General features: G+C 39.2%; 1 long non-coding RNA gene across 1 annotated transcript in view; it reads left to right on the forward strand.

Moving 5' to 3' along the window:
* LOC121671145 overlaps positions 1–19692 on the forward strand; it is a 46744-nt gene that overhangs the window by 20909 nt on the left and 6143 nt on the right. Inside the window, exons 11-15 of the long non-coding RNA XR_006018403.1 lie at positions 1994–4924; positions 5199–5881; positions 10042–10161; positions 11215–13146; positions 14672–14752. This is a non-coding gene — a long non-coding RNA (uncharacterized LOC121671145). The remainder of the gene's footprint in view (positions 1–1993; positions 4925–5198; positions 5882–10041; positions 10162–11214; positions 13147–14671; positions 14753–19692) is intronic.

A 19692-nucleotide genomic window follows, 5' to 3' on the forward strand; every position in this document is an offset into this window, starting at 1 on the left:
TTATTCCCAGGACAAACTGTCATTAAGTGTCTGTATCCAGCTCTGAAAGAAATGCCACAGACCTTCCCAAAAGCCACAGCTGGTGTTTGGAACATGCAACTGGTTATTTTCTGAGGTAAAAATGATTTATCCAAAATCTTACACAGTCTGCCAATCCAGGATATCCTAACAGGGAAGACTCTGGATTTTGCTAATTACTGGGATGAAGTTTGAAAGAGAAAATGTATTACAACAAAAATTGGGTGTTTGACTCTTTCCAGACCTCTCCACAGCTCTGTCCATGCCTGGTGCTCATGGATGGGCCCTCACTGGAGCTGCAGGTGCTGCTGGGCTAAAGAGGAGCTCCTGCAAACAGGGGACCTTGGTACAGAGCAGAAAGAACACATTTCTTACTCCATCTTGAAGCTGGAGGCAGTTTTGTGCCACTGCAGTGCATGGAGAGATTTCCTGAGGTGCTTGTGTCACCCAAGGCACGCTTGCATCCCACTCAGGCTGTCCCAAGCTTCTTCCAAAGAGGGTTGTGGACTCCAAAATCCCAGACAAACGTGCTCCTCCCTAAGCTGCCAGAGGTGTCCAGCAGAGCACAGTTCTGCCCTGGCTTAGGAGAGGCAGCTCATCTCTGTCACCTCCTCTTTGTCATCTCAGGAAATGACGAATTTAAGGCCTCCACAAGGACAGGAGCCTATTACAGCTCTGGCTTGCTTTATTCCCAGTTAAAAGTCCTCTCCCTCTGTCATTCATCCCTAACAGGTGTGATGTTTAGGAGTCAGAGACATGTGCACCTCTGCAGGCAGGTGTGATTTCTGCATCACTAGTGTCCTTCCAATGCACCAGCACCATCCGTTCTGCCCCGTGAGGGTACCATGAATCAGGGGCGTGGTGCTGCAGCCCGAGCCCTTTGCTACCTGTGGAAATTCATCCTGCATTTTCAGGTCATTTCTTCTTTTGGGTGCCTCAGTCTTTTTCATATCAACCACAGAACACCCTTGCTCTTTTGGCTATGTGCCCATGCTCTGGGGGAAAAAATAAAAATGGGGAGAAGAAAAAATTCTTAAATTTCCCCGCTGTTCAATACAAAAGTTAACAAACTTCCAAACTGTGGGTGTCATTTTAAAAGCAACAGAGTTGCCACCTTTCTGAAAACAATGGTGCAAGAGAGGCAGCTCTATGCTCCTATAGTGTTTGACATTTTCTGTGCAGCAGATATTGACTCCAACATTCCCTTGACAGAGCACAAAAATTCATTTTGTGAATTGTATTGACAGCCTAAGTAGGCTCTTTCTTCTCCCTTGAATGAGCTTCTCTAACTTATTAACTCAGCCTTGAGGGATTTAAATACTTACATCCAAAACTGAGATCTATTTACAGCCCAACATGTATTTTGATATTCAGGAGACATGGGATGAAAGTTCCCATGAAATCAAACTGCTGTAAAACTTCCCAGAGCAGCCCAGTGATGAGGTGATGTCCTTGTACAGCAGGTCCTATATCATCTTATGGATAATCAGCTTCAGGCACACTCTAAAGTGCCAATTTCCACATTTGTCATGAATTTCAATCCCCAGAACAAGCCTGCCTTGGGATGTTGAGGTAAAAAAATGGGAATTTTAGAAATTCACTTCAGGTAATTTTATCTGATGAAAAAGGAACTTTGGTTTTAATTAAAATAAACCCCTCAATTTTGTACCGGAAAACTCACCAATACTTCAAACATCCCCCTCCATCCATGCCTCTAATTTTGATGACAAACACAGAAAACAAGTCTCCAGGATTATTGTTTAATGAATCATAGTTTGATTAAAACCTCTCTGCGTCCTACCTTTTAACAGCACACCTGGAATATACCAGCTCTCCCAAGATGGCAAGTTTTCCAAAGAGTAAAACCTCAGGTTTCATCCCTGATGAGCCAGATTTCAGAGGACTCAATCTCAGCCCATTTGGATCTCATACCCTAAACAGACCAAGATTAATTGGGGTTTTTTTTTGCTTACAGAACCATCCATATGTTTTTGGATAAAGGAAGATGAAAATTGGCTGCCTTTTCAAAGGCTAATTCAAGAAACTTCCAAAGTCTTCTGTTCTTTCTACTGATCCATCAACATTTTCATAGACCAACTGTTTTCTTTTCAAGCTGTGGTAGGTTCAATGAAATAGGATGAATCTGTTCAGATTCTTTTTAACTGGGAGAAAGTGAGGTAACAGCCACTCTTCCTTAAAATCTCTTTGGTGAAGTGCAGCTGTGGCAGCCAGGGGAGCTCATTAAACCCTATCCAGAGTTTTCCAGGACATAAACTTAAGACAAGTGTTTGTCTTCCAACCTGCTGCTTCTTGTGAAAATTCCTGCTTTTTCTCTGAATTCTGCTCTGCAATAGAAATGGAGATTTTGGTTTATCCCATGGCATCCTATTCCTGTGACTCAAGAATTCCTCTGATCAAGGCTCTGAGTTTATGCAGCAGGTTCCACATCAGGGTGGCCCTGGAGAGGTTCTCTGGGAAGAGTTTTTCTCTCCTCCCACCTCTCCTTCACCTCTCCAGTTTTTCCTCTGTCTCAGGCTTCGTGCAGCAGGGTCTTTGAACTGCCTGAAGTGGGAATCTTGTGCTCCAGTAATGCAAAGAGCACTGAACAGCAGGATCCTCCAGGAACTGCTGGCTGACTTCCCCACTGACTGTGCTTCCCGACCTTTTCCTGAGGGCGCAGCCCCTTCTGCTCCATTTAGGCTCATCTGTCAGAAGCAAATTGGCTCTTCCAGAACTGGAGAATGAGAAGTTGCTGAGCTGAAAGTTTCTGTGCTCCCTCCTCTCCTTGAAGGCAGGAACTGCAGGTAGCAGTGGAGTGCCTGGAGTTTCCTGTCTGGAATCAAAAATTGCTGCTGGAAATTCCAAACTGTCCTCTCCTCCCTCACCTTGAGGGACTTGGGGTTGCTGCTGCCATATTCCTGAATACAGTCAGAGTTTGGAGTGAAGTTGAATACAGTCAGAGTTTGGAATGAAGTTCACATATTCCTAATGACCAGAATAATAGAAGAGTAAAAAGAGTTAAGGTTGTGGAGTGACTGCTGTGAAATTGTCTGATCCCTGCAGCATCCTTTGAGGAAAGCAAAAGCAATCCCAAGCCAGCAGCTACAGCTAAGAGATTCTGTTCTGCAGAATATACACTGTTAAATACATCTATGGATCATGAAAATAAAAAAAAAAACCTGACTTTTTTATTTATAACCACCTCTAAAGTAAATATCATCCCACAGACAGTCTCATACAGACCCAGTCTATTCGGGATTGTGGGGGAGTGCAATGTTTGCTACACAAGTTCCCAGGAATCAAAACAAGCAGTTGAGCATCAGTGAGGAAATAAAAGCCTCCTGTGCCAAAGGCAGACAGGGAGTAACCAGCTGTAGAGACACCATGGCAAACACTGCAGATCCATTCAGTATGTACAAGTGCAGTGCTGAAATCCTGCCACCATCACCCAGGAAAATCCAAGAATGAACCCAGTGGAACAGAGACTCCAGCCCAGAGTGGAGGATCAGCCAGTGCTGAGAGTTTACAGACAAATACTGTGTGGCTGTGGGAGCTCCATCCCAAATATCCATCAGTTGCATCCAATGGTCTGCACGAAAATCTTCCAAACTGCCCTGTCACAGGACAAGGTTGGGAAGATCAAGGTTGGAATTTGCTGCTTTGCCTGTGGAACATGGATGGGAAGACACTGGGAGAGCATTTCTGTGATCCCAGGAAGGTTTAATCTTTTATTTGGAGCTTCCCAGTACCATGTTGCTAGGAAACATTTGCAGTATAACTAAGGAGGAATGAAATATCTTACAGACTTGCACAATATCCCGGTGTTAAGTGAGGAGCACAATTGCTTAAAAGCCATCATTAGTGTCAAGAACTGAAAACACGGCAGCATTCTCAATTCATTTTAAATTTTAGTGACTTTCATCCAGAATTTAATTTTTTCTTTGGAAAACCAGAGAGCCTTTGCCTAGAAAAGCTCAGTGACAACTCTGTAATATCACTGGAAGATCAAAGACTTTGTTTTTAGTTAAAAAGGTGATCTATGTGGAAAGCAGCCACAACTTCTACTCTGTAGCAACATTTATTATTTATTGGCAATGTTATCAGTAAATAAAAGTAGTAAGTACTAATTTTCAAGTTGTGAATTAAACTGAAGGAGAAGTAATGCACTAGATGAAGCAAAATAAATATATATACATTATGCACACTCAAATTAAAGGAAGTCAATTAACCCTTGGATTTCTACGACTGAATATATGCTAAAGACAAGACAAAGGTAGAGGTTGATCAGAAATATGAGAGCAATGGATTAGGAGGATAATTGGATTTTAAATGTTACTAAACCACCTCCGGGCTACTGAATTGGGTCTTCAAATACTCTGAATTATGACAAAAATAGGTCTAGTTCCTATACATCCATTTACATCCAGTCCTGAACCTGTCAAATGAATCCTCCCCTGTTGCAAAGATGAGAAATGCCATCATATTTAAATCACTTCACAGCACCAGAAATAACCACACAAAGATCAGCAAACCTACTTTGGTTAAAAAGAGCATAAACTCAAAGAACAAAGTTTCCTGCCAGTCCTCCTCCTTCCTTTTCAACTTTTTCTAGACAAAAACTTTTGGTGACATCAATTGCTCTCCTGGTTTCTATTGGTTTTATTGTCTAAATAAAGCAAAGAGAAATTCTTTCCCCTTTATAAGGTATAAATCCCACCATTTTCATCCTTTAGCCCTAATCCCTCAAAAGGAAAAACACAAATATAGAACGTCACACTTTTAGTCACTTTTCTTTCTTTGATTATTTACCAGGTTTGAGTTTCTCTTCTCCATCTTGTGATAACTTTCTTCTCTCATCTCTTTGTTCCAGTATTTGGAACAGCTTGAATTTGACAGATCAGATTTGGTGAGTGTTAACAAGCTAAAGTCAGCAAAACATTTTTCCAAATAGTTTCTTACAACTGTAGCACTGTTAGATGGGTTTGGATGATTTTGGCAGCCACTGGAGAAATTAATTTGCAGCAATTTGCAATATTTAAAAAAATCCTAATACAGGGCTTTGATGGAATTTCCCATGCTGCAATTCATTTAAGATAATCAGACACTGTGGTTTCATTGTGCTGTGAGGATTCTTCCTCACTTCCTTCATAAGAGTAATTTCATTTTTCTTCTCTCCACAGTGAAAAGCCATAAAAGAGAAGAATCTCCATCTCCTCCTGCCTTCAGCCTCACCCCAGTGTGGACATTACCCTTATTTGTGTGCTCTGTGGGCTGGGGCACACCAAAGGCACGAGTTCTCCAGCATTTTATCCCTAATGGTGGCCAATAATTGGCGCCAAGGAAATATATAAAGGAAAAACCTTTCAGCCACCTCCTGCTCCCAGATTTATGGAGCCTCGTAGCCTTTCCACTTGTGCCACTTTATTTCCTGGGTATTTTACAAAATTTACTTGGCAGTGCTTGGCCATGGTGAAAAATGTTATCTTTAAATAGAAACCTGGTTTGGAGGCTTTGTGCACTCCCACCAGGATGTCAGGAAAATCTACCTGATCATCACAGGTTCTGGTTCCTTTTTTCATTGCTCACCATGGCAGAAAGTAATTTTATTAAAACTATGATAACACCGTTTTATTATCCTAGTAGAAAAAGAAATCTTTCTGAATTTTAAGGGCAAGGTGAATTCATAGGAAAAAGTTTGCACTTATCATAAGTAAAACCTATGTACCAGGTCATGTGTAAATACATGTTTGATCAGCCAAAGCTCTTTGCCTTCTACCAATCCCCAAGGTGCAATTGGAGTGACCCATCTGGTTTGCTGAACAACAAAGTCTGTTCTACTGAATAATTTGAGACACTGGAGAAGGTAAAGTATCAAAGTTTCCAAATCCTGAGTGAAAACAGGGTGTTTGTGCTCTGTTATTCATAATTTTGTCTCGCAGGTTCCTGAATCTGTTTCTTGTAGAATCCAGGAGAAGCCCAAGATGTCTTTGCCAATCTGATGGTAAAATAAGATTGTTAAAATGTGTTAAATTCGGAGTCACTTCACCTGTATGAAAAGTTCATCTGCTTTAAAAGCTCAGGCAAGTCAGTTCACAAAATAATCCCTCCAGATAATTTGTGTCTGATCACTCAGGGCATCCTTTGGAAAGCAGATGTGTTATGCCAGGATTATTTGATATTGCAACCATTTGAGAGCATGTCCTCCAAAAGTTAAGGAATATTTTTTCCAGAGTAGACAAGAGCACTTTGTTTTTTTTTTTAACTAAGGGTTTGGATTCAGTCAGGAATCTGAAATAGAATCCTTGGTGCAACAAGCAGCAACAGACTTCAGAGTTGATAATGACTTTGACTTTGGCAGATAAAGCAGCTCCTGACAAAACTCCCTGACCATCCTACCGGGGAGTTTAACCACACTGACTCAAATGGAAATGGCAAACCATGCAAATGCTGCGTTCTCAGCAGGAGGGTGATTTATTCCTCTTTTCCATAACAATGACACTTCCTCTGTTAGTCGGGGAGTTGATGGTGGAGATTTGTGAGCTGCTTACCCACGTCTCCCTTGCCAGGGAGGTTTCTACTGAGCCAAGCAAACAAGACACCACCAGCTTTCCTGCATCTCAGCAGGGAAGTGTGGCCTGGAAACCTGCTAAAAATCAAACCCAGGGAATCCTCCTGAAGTCAAAGCTTTGTGGGGCATGAAACAGTTCGGAGAGAAAACTCCAAGTAGGGATTCAGGGTCTCCTTTAACTTGGCCGTGATCTCTATATGAAATGCTAATTCCCACTGGGATGGAACAGGAAGTTTGACATTACAAGGATGTGTTTTACCCTGTACAGATCCAGAAAACTTCTCTGCCCTAAAAACCCCCGTGATTTGTTTTGTGTGGTTTTCCAGTTCTTCTAATTTGCTTCCAAAAAGTATCTTGTATGTCAATGTTTAACCTTTTTCTTTCCAAAATGAAGGTTACTTCAGCTGAAGGAAACATTCAGTAGGATGATTTCTTTTATTTCCTTAAACTTCAGTAGATGACGTAGCATCTGAACAGCTTTTTCTTGGAGCTTTTTTTCCTTAGGAAAATACTCTTCAAGGACTCATGGAGAGTTGAAAAATACACAAAATATCTCTAAACCCAATTCATTTCACATCTGTATGCCTGGAAAAACTTAAGTATGTTTAAAAACCTTACCGTGTAGAGAAAAAGAATGTGAGGAAAACCTTGCTTGATATTAAAGTTGCTTTGTAATAACCTCATTTGTCAAGTTTTAAAGAACTTCTGAGGGTTTTGAGATTAAAAGCTCAAATGTCACTCCCACTCTCCTGAACTTCCTATTGAACACACTGGAAATAGATGGCACAAGCAGCATTCTGATAACACCTGACTCAGGCATTGTAAACAGAGCTGAACAATGAATTTTTAGAGCAATCAGATGTTTTATCTTTATTTTTTCCTTTCTGTCTCAAGCCAGGCTTTTCCATATTTTGTTTAACAGCCAAATTTCAAACCCCTGGTCACTGATCTTACAGAAGATGGTGGTACAGAAACTGTTGGTTTTTTGTGAAAATACAAAATGCAAACCTGTAACAAATTCAGTAAAGCCTCTGAAAAGATGATGCAGCCAACAAGAAATTTTGGAGTGTTTTTATTTGGAGAGAAACCTTTATCCCAAAATATTTTGCTCTGATGATCAGTTAAGGACTGTGAGGGACACTTCCTCTGATCCTGCCTGAAATCAAAAAGACTTTCTTTTTCTTAAGTGTGAGACTTGTGCTACAGGAAAATAGCCCAGAGCAGCAGAATAAGGAAAATGCTGTGAAACATCAGCGAATGTTGGAGCTGTTGAACAGTAACAGGGAAGAAACACATTCCTGAAATCAAGGAATGCTTTAAAAAGTAAGAGCGTAAACAGGAAAAAGAAGAAACTATATGGATCTAGCAAAGAATATCTTGGGAAGCAAGTGATAAAAATAGGATGCTACAGAGCAGTAGGAGGAGGTGGCTGTAATTATTAAATGGATGTTGAGAAGAAATTCCCAAAAATTGATCAAACCAGAAATTCTACAGATTTAGAGCTGGGGCTCTGGTAGGTTTGGCACTAAAGTAAATTGTTCTTATGATTTTAGTAAACAGTCTAAGGGATCTGCTGTATTTGTAAAATACTCTTGAGATAAAAGTCTGGTACCTTTACCAGCTCTGTTCCACAATTTATTGTCATGACTAAGGCCAGAAAATCGAGGTCCCTTCCTTGAGCCCTCATGTTCCATAACATGCCACCAGGATCAGTCGAAATCCTAATGAGTTAAATCTCATCCATTTCAACTTCGTGAAAACAAATTGCTTTTTGATTGAGGGGCTAGAAATTACACAGCCAATTTATGCACATGAATCTTCAAAGGGAAGAGCCTCACAACAAACGTCACCTCGAACTTGTCCAAGATGTCACCCTTAAATTACTGAGCTTAAAACCTGGCCTAGTTTGGTTGCAAAAGGTCAAATGTGCGGGTGGCAGAACACGCAGTACTTATCAAGCCAGCAGCTGAAATGTTAGTGCAGGTCCCAGCTAACAGCACAGATCTGACTGGGAGCATCTTCTGCATGATTTGATCACTTAAGGAGAGGAATTGAAAAGAGCCTGCAGAACAAAAGAGGAGTGGTTGTTATTCTATCTCCTTCGTGCCTCTGTTTTCTCGTAGGCTGAATCATGCAGCTGGTTTGGGTGAGGGAAGAGCCATTTCTGATTGGGCTGAGCAGATTTTGGAAATGTTCAGTGGTTTCTATTTATCTGGCTTTTTTTTTAATATCTCTTTATTGTGTTTCAGTCACCATGGTTTCCTTTCTTGAAGTCTCTTTATACATCACCTCTTTTACAAAGCCCTCAGTCTTTACCTTCCAGTGTGTTTGAAAATGAGGTTGGTCATTTCAGGGCTGATGACAGCTGGTACCTCTTGTCTGACAGAATTGAGATTAAAAGTGTGATGGAAGTAAAAGGAAATCTATCCTCATCCAGGATGATCTCCACAATAAATGCTCCAGAATTCCTTTAATATTACGATCTTTCCTATGGAGATTGTACAATGGTGTGCGGTATTAAAAACTGCTCCTCAGTATTTGAATTTTTTTCAAAGAGGAGAGAAACTTTAATGCATTTTTTGAAGAAATTACCAGATAATCAAATTTTAATCAAAATCAAACTTTTTTGTTCTTGCTATTCTGTCTTAGCATAGCATACCAGGTAAAAAACAGTGACTGTGCCTATCCCTTTCTATTTTTATCTAGGATACATCCCTTCCTTTTCTATTCCTGGTTAGAATATTGTACATAAATGAAGTCTTGAACTTGAACTTTAGAAACTATCAGGATATTTTTTCTTCCAAAGGATTATTAAACTACTTTTATTAGCTGCCTAACTGGAAGGAGATCCTATGTTTTATGCACTTCTGATGTGTTGATTTCCCTGTCTGGAACACATCTTTATCTCTGTATAAGGATAGAACATCCAACTGAGATCCTATGTTTTATGCACTTCTGATGTGTTGATTTCCCTGCCTGGAACATATCTTTATCTCTGTATAAGGATAGAACATCCAACTGTTGAAAAATAGTAATGTGCAGTATAATTATTATAATTTCCAGCCCAATTTTGAAAGAGCAGGTAGCTCAAAGTGCATCTGTATCTAAATAAGACACTCTATCCTATAACTGCAAGAATATTAAAATGATTCTGCTCTCTGCCATTGGATTGTGGAGTTAATTTCTGTGGAGCCAGGAATTAAGTGATTATTGTAGCAATTGGCTTGCATGAATCTTGGCCATAAAGACTTACAAATTGCAATATGGGAGAGTTTTAAACTGTAACATCTCACATTTCTCTCCTCACATTCAACAAAATGTTTGACTCTTCTGTGATGTTTCATCAGGATGTGTGGCTTCATTATCTCTGTGTTCCAGACACATCTCGTGAAGGGAAGGTTTTAAATCATCCCAATGAGGAGTTTTTTTCATATTTTCCTTTTTCCTTTCAACAGATTTCACAGTTCCCACGTTCCAGAGGAAATCCTTGGGAAAGAGTCTAACAAGGAAGGCTATCACACCTTTCTCTGGCAAAAATTGTGATGTGTTCATTTAAGGATGTAGAGCTAAACCAGGTAGGATTAAATATGCTGCAAATATTGTGTATCCCACCACACTCAGAATAATGCTGATATTCATATTCTTGATGATAACAAAGAATTTTGGACTTTAATAACCCTTGTGGGTTTCTTCCCCCTCAGGATATTCTATGATTTTTATGGTACTAAAAATTTATTTACCAAAGTGAACAAAGGACCGAATAATTTCAGAAGAGCTGTGTAATCAAATGGGATTTTATTTATTATCATGGCAAATCCTTTATTAGAATTCCTCTATTACATGATAAACTTTTCAAATTCTCAACATGTCCTTTCATTTTGCACCTTTATGAAATTTATTTTCATTCCTATATTAAAGAAAAAAAAAAGTAAAGATCAAATGTATATTAAGAAGATATAAAAAGGGTCAAATTGTTGTGGGCTCCTCAAAGATTGCCAGGTTTTGGCTGGTGGTTATCTGACATGCTGGTTAGACAAGAAACAGAGTTTGATGGGACAAAACTAAATTCCCAGAAGGCAGAGATGGGGTTAGAAGACAGAGTTACCTTAAAGGAGTGTCTCTAACTCATAACTGCATAAGTGGATGGATTGGGGTCAAGAGAGGAGTGATGTGGCATGACTGGCAACAGGAGTTCCTTTAATTGAGATGACAGCTGTCCTCCAGTTGCTATTCCTTGAGTAAATTATTTGATTTGATCAGTTTTTCTCAGGCTGCAAGATGAGATGAGCTTTTATATTAATTCTGAGAACTCTAATTTATTTGTACTCCGATGATGACTCCTCTGTCCCAGCTTCAAATGCTTCCAAGTCAATCTGAACATGTTTATGTACCTGAAAAATCTGCCTTTCTGCTGGCTTTTCAGCTTTCCAAACAAGTAATTATTGTTTTAGGTCAGGCTGCTGTGGCCTGTCTGAGATGTTCCCATCTTTGGCTGGTATCTGTTCAGCTCTGGGTTGGGGTTGGTGGTGGGAACAGGAATAGGCACTGTTTCAACTTCCAAGGTTATTTGGGATGTTCTGATATATTAAGTCAGGTTTTAACTGAGTGGGTGTTTTCACTTCTTCCAGATATCCCTGAGCGAGTTGGGAATAAAATGATGGGAATTTATCAGAGCAGATGAAAATCATTGTTTGCCTGCTGAAGAGGTGAAAAGAACCTGGACTGGCACTCAGAGTTCTCACAAAAGTCAGTAGGATTTGAATAAACACAGACAGCAGGGTAATATCCTTGGAGGTTATTTCTGTTTCAGATGAATCCTCCTATTCTGCGTTACCACCTGTGCCATCCCTTGTCTGACAAATTAAAAAGAAGCATCACAGATATTTTAATAAAAGTCACAGAATGCTGCCAATATTTTAAAGGACAAGGAGGTGCTGCAGATTATTGAAATTCAGAGTAATGAATAACAGCTATAAAATATTTCAGCCTCTGAGCCTTGCTGAACAGCACAATTCATCCCCTAAAAACAAATCAATAAATGCAAAACAAAGCAAAAGGATATTTAAGAAAACAATAACCAAGCTGTAACATGTTTATTGGAGGAAGGACCAAAGAGAAAATTATAATTTGGATGTTCACCCATTGTTATGCTACTGAAAAGTTGAGCAAGCATGGACAGAAAATAAAATGAAAAAACTTTGTTCAGTAGGAACTTTGCTATCAGCTTACAAAAAGACACCACTAATCCTGACTCCTTTATATAATTCTGTTGACAGCTTTTATCATATTCCCACGAAGCAGTGAGTGATGTTGACTGAAAGGATTCAGGCATGTTTCCATTATTAATATTGTACTGGTATCTATGAGCAGTTTAATATGAGAGCTTATAAAAACCCACTTCTAGATACAGAGTTTTAAACTTGCTTCATTCCCCTGCAACACTGTTAGAATCTGTTTTATGTGTCTTTTATTTGGGGAGATAAAACATTTAGTTTTCAATCAGTGGAATCCTCTCTAAATACACTATTGACATGTGCTGTCAGCTGACATCTGCTTCATAATTAATAATCCAGCTGTTAACATGGTTTTATCTAAAGAAAATCAGTTTGTTGTTTGATGTTCCAGATGAAAATGATGACTTCTTGACTTCCCATTCTCATCTTCAGAAGGCAGAACATTTTCTTCTGATGTGGATGACTCTGTTGATGTGTGCTGGGTGTTTACTGACTTCTTAACTTCAAAAGTTTCACCCTTGTCACGCTCCTTTTCCAGCTCTTGCTTTGCCCCCTTTTTTGCCCCAGAATTTCAGCCTCTGCCTGGCTCCCCAGACACTTGCACCGATCTGGAGACCCCTCTGCACAAACCTGATCCTTAAGTGAGTAATTACACTGAAGTTAAATGAGTTTAATCTTCAAGGTTTGTGTCTCACAGTGGACAACACTTCCTGTGTTGTTGAATTATAGTTGAAAAGTGGAATTTACACTAAACAACAAGAAATGGAGTTAGGAAAGACCTTCAGATACATCTTATCTGTTGTTTTACCTTTAAACGTCTTCCCTCATCTTTCCCTGTGTGTCTCATCTTTCCCTGTTCCAGGAATTTATTCCAGGATTTGTCTTTCTGGTAGAATCTTGTCTGGTAGTTTCCTGTTGACATTTGTTTTCTTGGAACAAACCACCCTGATTTTGCTCTACTATTTGCTCTCTTAACTAAACTTCTGAGAATTGTCGAATTTGCTGCTTTATGGTGACTTTACAACAAGTTTCCAGCTTCCCCCTCTCCAGGGCAAGGCAGGAAGATTCAATCTCTGTGTCATTCTCTGCTGGACCCCAAAATCAAGATCAATGACTGTGAACACAACTAAACTTTGGTGTAATCCCAGTAGGAAAACCCCAAAGCCTCTCTGATCTTGAACAGTCCAAAAGGACTTTCTAATTAATCACAACTTCCTTTTTATTCCTGTTTCCTTTCAGCAACTGGTAGACACTTGATTTAAATAAATCAAGAAAAGGAAAACCTGTGATTTTTATTGTTATGGTGCAGATCTCCATCTAAAAAAGGTGAATTAATTTTTCCTGGATTGCCAAACGACCGCTGGCTGCTAACACAGTGTTTGAATTTTGCTACGGCAAATGAACATTGATAGAAAAGTTAAAGTGCTCCCAAACTCTTCCTGGTGCTTGATATGACATTCCCTGTGCCCTCAGGAGCGTGTGGGTTTTGATGGAAACACTAGAAATCTCCTTTGATTATTTTCAAAACAGGAACTGGAAATATTTTATAATTAAGAAATATGTCACCGGTTGGAATTCCTTGATTAAAATCCCTCATTTGGCAATGTGCAAGGTGGTGGCTTCTGGCTTGCAGAGGAAGTTTTGCTGTCAAAGATAACTGTGGAGGTGGCAGAAGATGCTGATTGTTGGAGATGAATATGCAAATTGAGAGTTCAAGCCCACAAGAAATATTGTGCCTTGGGAATTGCTCCTTTGTTGTTTTCTTTCCTCTTTCCTTTTGGGGAGAGAGAGTTAGGAGGCTTGGAATGGTAATTGTGGTAAGTGTATAAAATATTCTGAGTAACAGCTATTGTATAAAGAATATTTCTTGAGATCATAAACTGGTGAACAGGCTGCAGTTTAATGGAAAGGATAATTAAAGTTGCATCAAATGTATGGGGGGTTTTTACTTTTTTTTGTTTCATTTTAGGACTGTCTTTTCTCCTTCTTTCTGTAAAGGAAGCTGAAGTCCCCACTTTATAAAACAGTTCTGAATAATTTATATAATGAGCTGATGGAAACAAAAATGGAATTTGTAACTCAGTGATAGTTCCCTGCTTTTTCTGCAACAGGAGGAGAAGAGTTATGTGGAAAAATTAACTGCAAAAAGGAGAGCCTAATGGGATTCGATGTAAAATGTGTTTCATGAGAAGTATTAATAGGAGCACAATTTGATTACACAGAAAATCCATTGCTATTTCACATTTAGTGCACATTTCCAGGTAAAACCTGATTTTAGCAGACATTTGCTGAGGTATTTGGAATTCTCTGCTTCCTCCAATGGACACTAAACCCTCTGCCTGCCTGGAAGGCTGACATGGAGCCCTCAGTTAAAAGATCATTGCCTCTAGTAAGTGTCCTGTAACTTTTGTGTAGGGTTGGAAGCTCTTTTTGCTTGCTAAGTTTTGTCCCACGTGTTTATGTGCAACAATTCATTTTCTAACAAAAAAAATCTACTTTAAACACAACTGACTCTTAAAAAAAATGAAGAGTTCAGGTGACTTTACTGAGCCCCAGCATCCCAGATCTGCCTAATGCCTAATCCTTTCCATTAAACTTCAGCTTGTTCACCAGTTTAGAATCTCAAGAAATATCCTTTATACAATAGCCTGGTGAGATTTTCCCTGCCATGAACCCTCCCAAGCCAACACTTCACTCTCAATTTTATCTCTCTGCCCACTGCACACCTCTGCTTTATCCTATTTGTTGCACGACATTCACTGGAGATAAATATAGTGCAAGTATACATTGAATTTCCTTTGGATGACACAGTTCAGAAGTGACCTTCAGTTCTCCTGTAATCTCATTGCAGGGAGTTTCTTGGGCAGAAATTACAGAATTGGGTGAATTACACTGAGCTGTGCTGGTCTGGAGATAACAACAAACCAAATGTGTGAGTTCATCCCACTCCGTTGCAATCTATTTGCTCTTTCTAACATCAGCCCGGGGCATCAGAGGGCAGAAGGGGAGGTTCAAGGTAGCCTGGGGAGGCTTTGTCATCTTTACACCTAAAAATGTGTAATAATAACAAGGGAAAGTTTGATTCCAGAACAGCTTCTGTGTGTTAAGCTGAGATCAGAGCACATTTACTGCTGAAAATGTGGTTTTAAGGGAGAAGCTTTGCAAACTGGAAGGGGTTTTAATCCTGCAACCTGCTTATGGCAGGAGTTTCTGCAGAAATGGCAGCATGGGATAAATCTCATCCCTGTTTTGCTCAAATAGATGGTTGTGAGCTCCTACTACACTCCAAGTTATGTTTTCAGGTGGAATTTCAGGTGAAATCTGAGGTAAAGAGGGATGGGGTCAAATCAGGGAGTCACTAAGGTGATAGTGTCACTGATAGTGTTTTTGAATAGAGATTGCAGGGTTTGACTCCATTTATAATTCAGCCAGGAGAAATTTCTTGCAATTCTATTCTCACAATGGCAAATTTTGTACTTAAATGCGGACAGAACTTTAGATTCCCACAAAAAAAGGAGGTGTTTAACAAGTGAACCAGTGAGCCTGGTAGCTCTGGTCTGGAGAAAAGGAGAATCAGGGGAACGTTTTCACTCTCTAAAACTCCCTGACAGGAGGGGGCAGCCGGGGGGGTCGGGCTCTGCTCCCAGGGAACAGGGACAGGAGGAGAGGGAACGGCCTCAGGCTGGGCCAGGGGAGGCTCAGGGTGGACAGCAGCAGGAATTTCCTCATGGAAAGGGTGCTCAGGCCTTGGCAGGGGCTGCCCAGGGAGGTTTGGAGTGTCCATCCCTGGAGATGTCCAAGGCAGACCTGGACGTGGCACTTGGCTGAGGACAAGGCAGGGATCAGGCACAGCTTGGACTGGATGGGCTGGGAGGGCTTTTCCACCCTAAATGATTTGGGGATTCCCAAATCCATGCTGGAGAAGAGCTTCAGTGCAGATCCTTTCAAGATCTGCCTTCTAGAGCATCTGCAGTGTCAGTATCACCTCAGAAAGAACATGTATACATGTGATATAGACATGTGATATATATGTGACATATGTATGTGATAGAGACATGTGATATATACATGTGATATAGACATGTGATATATATATGTGATATCTATATGTGATATCTATATGTGATATATATATGTGATATACACGTGATATATATGTGATTTATACATGTGATACATACATGTGATATATACATATGATATAGACATGTGATATATGTGTGATATATACATGTGATATATATATTTGATATATACATGTGATATATACATGTGATATATATATGATATAGACATGTGATATACACATGTGATATATATGTGATATATATATGATATAGACATGTGATATAGACATGTGATATATATGTGATATATATGTGATACATACATGTGATATAGACATGTGATATATACATGTGATATCTATATGTGATATATATATGTGATATACACGTGATATATATGTGATTTATACATGTGATACATACATGTGATATATACATATGATATAGACGTGATATATACACATGATATATACATGTGATATATACGTGTGATATATACGTGTGATATATACATGTGATAGATACATGTGATAGATACATGTGATCTATATGTGATATATATGTGATATATACATGTGATATCTATGTGATATATATATGTGATATATACATGTGATATATATGTGATATATACATGTGATATATACATATGATATATACGTGATATACACATTGTGATATCTATATGTGATGTATACATGTGATATATATATGTGATATATACATGTGATATACACATTGTGATATATATATGTGATTTATACATGTGATATACACATTGTGATATATATATGTGATATATACATGTGATATCTATATGTGATATATACATGTGATATCTATATATGATGTATACATGTGATATATGTATGTGATATATATATATGTGATATATATATGTGACGTATATGGGAACTGAAAAATTCCTTATTGTTCAATGACATTGGATCCCACTTGATTTAAAGGAAAAGAGGAAATCCAGAGAAGAAAAAGCCACAGAGCAGCTGAGGTTGGAACATGACCCAAGCACTCACTCAGCCCTGACAGCAAAGCAGGGAGTAGGGTCATGGGCACACCTGGAACATAACAAGCAGGGAGAGGGAACTGTGCTGAGGGAAGCAAAGAGAAACTCACAGAGAGAAGGAAAAGTGGTTAATTCTGTACTGATTTTCACGGGGTAAAATAATCTACCTTTAAAACCTGGCAGGTTTCTTGGTGTGCAAGTGGAATTTTTGCCCAAATCCCAACACTTTTTGCAAGATCTGGCTGCAAAGTGAGATGCTGAAAGTACCACTTGAACAAAACTCTTAAGGTGCTGTTTGGATCCTTCCAGCAGAAGTTTTCCTGGGTTCAAATGTTCCATCACACTGACTTCATGATTAGTTAAGTGGCAGAGGAACACATATCTTTTCCATGAAAATAATTTTTGAATTAATTGAATCATTTGCAACCCCTTCATGTGTCAAAGTAAATCAGGGAGGTGGAATTTACTCCATACAGAGGACGATTCATAAAGGGCTTTCTACAAAACATTGTTTTTCTGACAGTTTGTACCTTTGCATGCTACAATCTTCTGCTCATATTGCAGAAGTAATGATCTCCTTTAGGTCGCCTTTATATTAAATATTGAATTTGTTGGTTAATAAGAGGTATAATTCAGTTCTGTGTGATTGGTAAATCCATCCTGATGATGTGAGTTATGCTGACTTTCTTGATTTTTTTTTTTGTATCCTCCTTTGGAGGCAGAATGCAAAGGAGAGAAAGCATGCAGCTGGTTTATTTGAACTCCCCACTCCTCTGACATTAAATAATGACATAACTCAAGAAGCTGTTCAGGAATCCATAAAATTAGCATTATTGAGCACAAATATGATGTCTTATAAATCAGTAATTATTAAGGAGCTCTTTGCTGATACAGAGGAGATGAGTTTCTCAGAGAAGCCCCTGATTACAGCAGACAGGCAGAGCAATATTCTTAAAATTACAGTCTAATCATATAGATTTTCCCAGTTGGCATATTCAAAAACACCTGTGTCCTATACTTCAGAAAGTTTTGAAAACACCTGAATGTAACTTTTACCCCTCAGTGACATCCTCGCTGCTCTTGAGAGTCTGCAGGTTTGTAGGTTTTGCTTCACAAATTGCTGCTGAAAGAGTCTGCTGGCTTCCCCATGAGTAAAATTGGTCGTCTGGAGTGTGGGAAGGAGCACAAATTCTCTTTTTTGCCTGATTTTATCTCTACTGAACATGTCTTCCTCTCATAGGTGGATTTTAGTGCATCATTTTCAGCTCTTCAGGAGAGGATCCCTCTCAGTCCTCTGAGTTATCCCTCTTAGCAGCACAGTCATTTTAAGAGAGACTATTCTAGAATTCCCAAATCAATACCTTATAATCAGATTTATAAAGTATTTATTAGCCTGTTTCTGGTTATCCTTCGGTTCTACCAGCACAAGTTCATTTCAGGTGGAAATAACGAGGGGTAAAGATGGAGAAAAAGATTTACTATCGCAAAATTGTAAATATGTTTGAATTTGGATCTAATGTCCATAACTCTCACAGATTTGAGGGAAGGAGGTTCTAAGACATACATGAATTGCATTAGTGACAATTTCACTGCTTTTCCATCAGTTTATTAATGATAATTTAGTGAAGATCTTGATGCTTCAGTCTTCAAATATTCAACGCAGCTCTGCTGTTTTAGTGGAGTTATAATGGCCACAGACCAGCTGAATATCCCTTTAAGCCTTCCAGGAATCCTAAATTGAGATCAAGAAGGCATTTTGGGGCTTGTGCAGTTATGGAATGATTCCAGTTGTCATGCCATTTGGAAAAAAAAAAGAGAGAATAAAAACAGGCACAAGTTTTATTATATAGGATTGTGCTGCAACTGCAAGCACTCAATAAAAAGGCAATGGGTGCATTATGGGCCTTTATCTCACATTTAATCTTGTAGTGCTAAAGGCTTTGTGCAAAATGCACTTCTCAAGTTACATCTCAGCATGTTCAGCTGGCTGGAAAAGCCAAAAAGGGTCAGAACTTTGTTTTCTGCAGCATTTTCACAGCCTGTGAAACTAATTTCTGAGGCAGTCTCAAAACTCAGATATTCTTGTGAACAGTAATTTAATTTTTTAAAATGAAGGACAAACCACTCATAATTTGAGCTCAGGCAATTTGGGATGTGGAGGATGTGCACAATCAGATCTCCTGCCTTGCCCTGTGACCTGCAGCACCCCTGGCTCCATCCCTGCACAAACCCACCCCAGAATGTGTGAGACTGTGGCCTTTTTGAAGTGCATATTACATTTTTATTAATTCTCTTTTCACAGCCTTTAGGGTGCCTGGGTTATATTTTTTTAGCTTCCCTCTCCAGCAAGTTGCTGCAACCACTAATAAAAAGCTGTAAAAATAACACATGAATAACCTTTGAAGAAGTCTGCCTCTGAATTAGATGCCAGCTTCAAGATGGGGATGTTTAATACAAGAGCAGTGCTGGTCAGGATTTCTGAGTCTCATTTTAACTCAAGGAAGTTGGTTAACAAAGAAGAATTCTGTTTATCTCCCAGTTAATCAGAGGGACCGGTTTCCCTTCGTTTTCTCCATTAATCAGTCTCTGATTTCTTCATGGCCAACTTGCAGGGCAGAGGGTTTTAGTGTTGGTAAACAAAGTAATGAATGAAACAAATGAAAGAAACCCTGGGCTGCTGAGCTGGGTTATTTCAATATCCCCTCGGACAAGGCTCCTGATTCATTAACAGAGCCTTTGTTGGCTTGCTGGACCTTTTAAATTCAGTGCAGAGTGCTCATC

Source organism: Corvus kubaryi, unplaced genomic scaffold (genome assembly GCF_017639235.1).
Source record: "Corvus kubaryi isolate FWS band 111438036 unplaced genomic scaffold, C.kubaryi_AGA036_p1.0 37397, whole genome shotgun sequence".
NCBI lineage: Eukaryota > Metazoa > Chordata > Aves > Passeriformes > Corvidae > Corvus > Corvus kubaryi.